Genomic DNA, 6,721 nt, shown 5'->3' with positions numbered 1-6,721 from the left:
AAATTCGAAGAGACCAAGAATGAGTAAAAGAATTGAATTAGTAATAAAACATCTCCTGTCAAAAAAAAAAAAAAAAAAAGCTCAGAAATTGGTGACTTCATTGCTGAATTCTATCAAACATTTAAAGAAGTAATACCAGCTCCTCTCAAAGTATTTCCCCAAACTGAAGAGAACAGACTATTTACAACTTACTTCATTTTATAAGACTACCATTACTCTTATATGAAAGCCAGAGAATGACAATATAAGAAAAGAGAATTACACGCCAATATCCCCAGTGAGCACAGATGCAAAATTCCCCAATAAAATATCATAATGTCAGTTCAGCAGCATGGTGAAAGGATGATTTACGATAATCAATTGGGATTTATCCCTGAAATGCAAGGATGGTTCAGCATATGAAAATCTATAAATGTGACACACCACATTAACAGAACGGAAAACAAAAAACAAATGATCTGCTCAATAGATTCAGTATATGCATTTCACAAAATTCAACATCCTTTCATGAATGAAAACCCTCAAAAATTAGGTATAAAAAACCCTCAATAGAGCATATGCCAAAACCACAGCTAACATTATACTCAATGGTGAAATTTGAATTTTTTTTCTCTAAGATCAAGCAAAAGACAAGAATGTTCACTCTTGCCACTTCTATTTAATATAGTACTGGAAGTCACACCATTGCAATAAGGCAAGATAAAGAAAAGTCACCCATATCAGAAGGAAGAAGTTTAATAGTATCTGTTTAGGGATGACATTATCTTTTATATGGAAAATTCTAAAGACTCCACACAAAAAAACTGTTATAACTAATAAAAAAATTCAGTAAAGCTTCAGGATATAAAATCAACATACACAAACCAGTAGGCTTTCTATATGATAACAACAACCTATTTTACACAAAATATGTACTATTTAGAAATAAACTTAACCAATAAAATGAAAGATCTGTAAACCAAAAACTATAAAACATTAATGAAAGAAACTGAAGAAGACACAAATAAAAAAAAGATATTCCATGTTCATGGATTGGGAGAATAAATATTGTTAAAATGATCATATCACCCAAGTGATCTATGGATTCAATGCAATAGCCATTAAAATTCTAATGATGTGTTTTACATAAACAGAAAAAGCCATCCTAAATTTGTATGAGAACCAGAAAAGATGCTGAATAGCCAAATAAATCTTAAGAAAAAGAACAAAACTGGAAGCATCACTCTACCTGATTTCAAAATCTACTGCAAAGGTGGAGTAATCAAAACAACATGAAACTGGCATAAAAACAGACTCATAGGCTGAAGGAAATATTAGACAGCCCAGGCATAAATTTAAGCACCTACGGTCATTTGGTTTATGACAAAAGTGCTGAGAACACACAGGGAGAAAAGGACAGTCCCTTCAGGAAATGATGTTGGGAAAACTGTCTATCCTTATGCAGAAAAAAAAAAAAAAATAGACACTTATCTCACACTATCCACAAAAATCAATTCAAAATGATCTTGCAGTTAAGTGTAAGACTCAAAACTGTAAAATTATTACAAGAAAACACAGAGGAAAGGCTTTATAACATTTTTTCTGGGCAACAATTTTTAGGATTGGACCATAAAAGCACATGCAACAATAGCAAAAGTGGAATTACATCAAATGAAAAAGCTTCTGCACAGGCAAGGAAACAATTAACAGGGTGAAGAGACAACCTACGGAATGGAGGGAGAATGTTTACAAATGATTCATCTGATAAGAAATGAATATTCAAAATACATAAGAAACTCAAACAACTCAATAGCAAGAAAACAAATAACCCAATTGAAGAATGGACAAAGAATATAAGTACACGTTTATCAAAAGTGGACACAAAAATGACCAACAAATATATGAAGAAATGCTCAGCATCACTCACCATCAGGGAAATATATTAATAAATCAAACCATAAGATGCCACTTCAAATATGTTAGAATGAATATTATCAAAAAGATGAGAGATAAATGTTGGCAAAGATTTGGAGAAAAAAGGAATTGTTGCACATTGTTGCTGGAAATGCAAGTTAATACAGCCATTATGGATAAAAGTATAGCTGTTACTCAAAAACTTAAATATAGAACTACTATATAATCCAGCAATCCCAATACTGGGTACATATCCAAAGGAAATAAAATCAGTCTGTCAAAGAGATATCTGCACTTCCATGTTCATTGCAGCATTATTCACAATAACCTACACATAGAATCAACCTAAGTGTCCATCAATGGATGTATGGATAAAGAAAATGTGGTGCATATACAAGATAGAATATTATTGATCCTTTAAGGGAAAGGAAATTCTCTCATTCGTGAAATCATAGATGAACCTGGAGGCCATTATGTTAAGTAAAATAACTAGGCACATGGAGACAAAAGCCACATTATCTTACTTATATATGGACTCTTAAAAAGTAAGAATCAGAGAAGCAGAGAGTAGAATGGTGGTTATCAGAGGCTGTAGGGATAGGGAAGAGAGAAACTGAGATTAGAGAGATGCTCATCAAAAAAAACAAAATTTCAGTTAGAAGATATAAATTTGAGAAAACTATTCTAGAAAATGATAACTATAATTAATAACAATTTATTTTATACTAAAAAATTGTTAATAGATTAGATTTATTCTCACCACACACAAAAAATGATGAGTATGTGAGGTAATGCATATGTTAGTTATCTTGGTATAGCCATTCCACAAGGCACACATATTTTAAAACATTACATTCTATACTATATTTATGTGTTTCTGTATGTATATGTTCATGTGTATATGCATGTGTATATATACAATTTTTATTTGGTAATTAAAATAACTAATTAAATTTAAAAATAAAAATAAAGAAGTTAAGAAAATCGAGTAATTCAACTTCTGAGAACTCTGTCTCCAAGGAAGAAACAATCAGTCATACATGCAAATACATATAAATGACATGTTCAGCACAACAGTCTTCATAATAGCTAAAATCAGAAAACTTTAAACAGTCAATTCTGGGCATTGACTAAAATGTAAATGTGAGTCTCACAGTTGTAGCTACTGGGAAGGCCACTGTGGAGATAGTCAGCTCACAGCTTTAAAGCAGACTCTTTCCTTTCCAGAGGTATCATCCTGGTGACTGACATCTGGGTCTAGAAATCCTTTATCTTTGTCACCAGGCATGGTGTTCTGAACCCTTCCCCAATTCTGTTTGTCTCCCCAAAGCCACTGGCACTCCCATCCTCCACCTCCATGTCCTTCAAGGTGAATTACTTGTCACTTCTGGTTTGGTCTGTATCCACATCTCAAAGAAGGATTTTGAAACTGGACTACCCAAAGTATAGTCTAGGGACCAGAACCATGTCCATTCCCTGGGTTCTGGTAGGAAATGAATATTCCTTGGCCTTGCTCAGACTTAGTGGGTCAGATTCCTGGGGGTATTGGAAGTGGAGGGGTAGATATTTGGTTTTTAACATGTCTTCAGAGAATTCTTATCCTCTCTGAAGTATACGTGTAGCTGCAGATAAATGCTGGAGGCATGTTTCACAGGGACAAAGCTTAAGTTTTGTCTCGAAAGAGTACATTATTCCGTCTTTTCAGAGCCCCATTTATTACTAGATTTGGAGGCTGTGAAAGCCTCCTTCTAGAACCCAGCATCTCCACACAGAAACTGTGGCCACTGAACTGCGAAGACTGTGTGGTCACTAAAAGGCACTGATGACCACCTAATGGATGCAGCTTGGCTATCCTTGGGATCTCATTCTGTCTATGTCTCTCCATCTCATTTGCTATTTCTCCCTAACTCCACTCCCCTCCTCTACTGGCAAATTCCTACAAAATGGAAACTCAAAAACCCAGTGTGGCAAAGGTCATGGATGGACACTTCCCAAAGGAAGACATACAAACAGCCAACAAAAATAAAAAAAAGTTCAACATTACTAGTCATCAGGGTAATCAAAACCACAATGAAGAGAGAAGCCAAGATGGCTGACTAGATGCAGCCAGAAGGAACATCCTCTACCAAGAGACTGGGACATTGGGAAGACTGGCAATCTTTGAGCAGATCTTCAGAAGGAAGGCATTGACAGTAGATGGAGGGAGGATGGAGATGTTGGGCTGAATGTTAAAGGAAACTGTGAATGCTGGAAAAGACTGCCAATCACCCAGACTCATTCCTGGCCCCAAGTGACTCATAGGGAAGGGGTGAGTTGAATAGGTGAGGAGTGGCCCACTCCCACCATGGGAGACCAGAATCCTAGCAGTGGGAAACCCCAAGACCCCCACAGACACTTGACATGGCAGGGACTTGGCAGAGACAGTAGCTGCTTAGAGAGGTGGCAGGGGCAGAAATTCAGCCTATGTGGATCTGAGAGAGCTTGGTATGGGAACATCTGTAGTGGAGCACAGTCAGGGGTGCTTATCCTCCAAAGCTAGTCATGCTCCTCTAGCAGACATTAGTCTTAAAGTGACTGTTAGACCTGGACAGAGCTGGATGGTCTCGTCCATGAGATGGGGCCAGTCCGGCCATGCCTGCTTGCAGCTCTGATACCCAACCAGAGTGCTTCCCTGGTGCTCTCATCATAGCTCCTTCACTGGTAGGCTGCACCTGACCATTGGAGAGCTTCAGCAGTCTGGTCCCCACCCACCTGCAACTTCTTTCTGCTACAGCATTCCCCTACCACTTTGATGGCTTCTGCTCACTTTGATCTTTTCACTGCTTTGCCAGCACTCATGGGCAGATTTTCCCTCCAATCTCCTGCCTATGCATTGATGTGCACACACCCCGCCACCCCACTGCTGCCATGTATACACATCCCAATGACTCACCACTGCTGATGCATGGGTACCCTGTCAAACTGCCACCAATGGCACAAACAAGCACACAGATGTTGGCAGCCCTGCCCTTGCCACGCCACTGCCACCACTGGTGCAAGTGTGTGCACAGAAGCCAGCAAACCTACTTTCACCAGCTCCTCACCCTTACCATGCCTCTGTATGCATGCAGGAATGCTGCCACCCTGATCCCACCAGTGCTGTATTCCAGCTGATACACGTGCACCCTGCCATGCTGCTGCAATGCTGGCACACACAGGTGAGCATGGATCCTGTTGCCACCACCTCAACAAAGATCTTTGGCCAGAACAATTCACTGGACTGCTGTGGCTAACTGACTGGGAACACCTCAGCCCCTCCAGCGCAGCAATTTTCTAACCTCAAGGGGTTAGAAAGGTGTATGCAGCCCAGGGGTGCTGAGAAAGGAAACCAGGTGACTGAATCCACCTTATAACACAATCAAAAACCCAAGGGCATCAAAAAAGATAAGAGAAAAGCACCCCATCTAAAGGACAGCAACTTCAAAGACTGAAGGAACATCAGCCCACAGAGAAGATAAAGAACTGGTGCAAGAACTCTGGTAAGTCAAAAGGCCAGAATGTCTTATTAATTCCAAAGGATTGTGCTTGTTCCCCAGTGATGATGCTTAACCAGCCTGAAATGTCTGAAATGGCACACTTAGAATTCAGAATATGAATAGGAATGAAAATCATCAAGATTCAGGAGAAAGTGGAAACCTAATCCAAGCAATCTAAGGGATACAACAAAATGATCCAGAAGCTGAAAGACCAAATGGCCAGTTTAAGAAAGAACAAAACAGAGCTAATATAGTTGAAAAACTCACTTCAAGAACTTCATAATACAATCACAACTATTAACAGCAGAATAGACCAAGCTGATGAAAGAATATTAGAACTTGAAGACTGGTTCTCCAAATTAAATCAAGCACACGAAAATAAAGAAAAGAGAATAAAAAAGAATTAACAAAACCTCTGAGGAATATGGGATTATATAGAGACCAAATTTAAGACTCATTGGCATCCACAAAAGAGAGGAAGAGAAAACAAGCAAATTGAAAAACATATTTCAGGATGTCTTCCATGAAAAATTTTCCAACTTCACTAGAGAGGCCAACATTCAAACCCAGGAAATGCAGAGAACTCTTGCAAATACTATACAAGATGACCATACCCAAGACACATAGTCATCAGATTCTCCAAGGTCAAAGCAAAAGAAAAAAGTGTTAAAAGCAACCGTTGTGAGATACTATACAAGACAATTCAACAAGAAGACATAACTATCCTAAATATGTATGCACCCAACACAGGAGCACCCAAATTCATAAAACAAGAGAGAAGGGGCAGGTCACCTACAAAGAACACTTCGTCAGGCTAACAGTGGACCATTCAGCAGAAACCCTACCAGCCAGAAGAGATGGGGGCCTATATTCAGCACTTAAAAAAAAGATTTCAACCAAGAATTTCATATCCAGCCAAACAAAGTTTCATAAATGAAAGAGAAACAAGATCCTTTTCAGAAGAGCAAATGCTAAGGGAATTGATTACCACTAGATCTGCCTTACAAGAGTTCCTTAAGATAGTGCTAAATATGGAAAGGAAAGACCATTACCAGACAGCACAAAAACACACCTAAGTACATAGGCCATTGACACTATAAAGCAAATACACAATCAAGTCTGCATGATAAATAGCTAACAACATAATTACAGGATCACATCCACACATATAAATATTAACCTTGAATGTCAACGGGCTAAATGCCCCAATTAAAAGGCACAGAGTAGCAAATTGGATAAAAAAGCAATACCCAATGTCATGCTGTCTTCTAGAGACCTATCTCACATGCAATAACACCAATAGGCTGAAAGTA

This window comes from Macaca thibetana, chromosome 10 (genome assembly GCF_024542745.1).
Source record: "Macaca thibetana thibetana isolate TM-01 chromosome 10, ASM2454274v1, whole genome shotgun sequence".
Taxonomy (NCBI): domain Eukaryota; kingdom Metazoa; phylum Chordata; class Mammalia; order Primates; family Cercopithecidae; genus Macaca; species Macaca thibetana.
The sequence above is the reverse complement of the archived record's forward strand: the minus strand, read 5'-3'. Positions refer to the sequence as shown.